Source organism: Penaeus monodon, chromosome 29, assembly GCF_015228065.2.
Source record: "Penaeus monodon isolate SGIC_2016 chromosome 29, NSTDA_Pmon_1, whole genome shotgun sequence".
NCBI lineage: Eukaryota > Metazoa > Arthropoda > Malacostraca > Decapoda > Penaeidae > Penaeus > Penaeus monodon.
In genome coordinates this window covers 38,004,154-38,004,560 of record NC_051414.1, presented here as the reverse complement: position 1 = coordinate 38,004,560, position 407 = coordinate 38,004,154, and the positions used below count along the sequence as shown (strand labels likewise).

The following is a 407-nucleotide window of genomic DNA, read 5'->3' as shown; positions in this document are numbered from 1 at the left end:
TACAGCATATTTTATATCAGTTAATGCCTCTATTAGGAGTTGCTTCCCCCCCCCCCCCCTATAAAATTGATTTTTGTGTTGCTTTTTTAAGAGTACTAATGTAATCATAATTGAGAATTTTTTTGGAGGCTGATCTGAAATTACTTTACAGGCATGTCGCTACTGCAGTTCACAATGCCTCTAGCAAATATTGCAGCAAATATTCAAGGTGAAGCTGAAATGGAAAAAACTAGTAATGCGACTTCTAGAACTGTTGTGAAGCTGGGTTTGGCAGCCAAACAAAACTCAGAAAAACATCCTGCAGTCTTGAAGGTATAAAAGATTGTTTAATGAGGGTAGAATTATTTTTTCTAGAAATATTTTTATGTATCTATTTGTACTTTATTCCATTATTGTAAGTGGCCTTT

At 34.4% G+C, this 407-nt stretch overlaps 1 pseudogene; it reads left to right on the top strand.

Moving 5' to 3' along the window:
• Window positions 1–407, top strand: part of LOC119591866 — a 40,067-nt pseudogene that overhangs the window by 15,091 nt on the left and 24,569 nt on the right.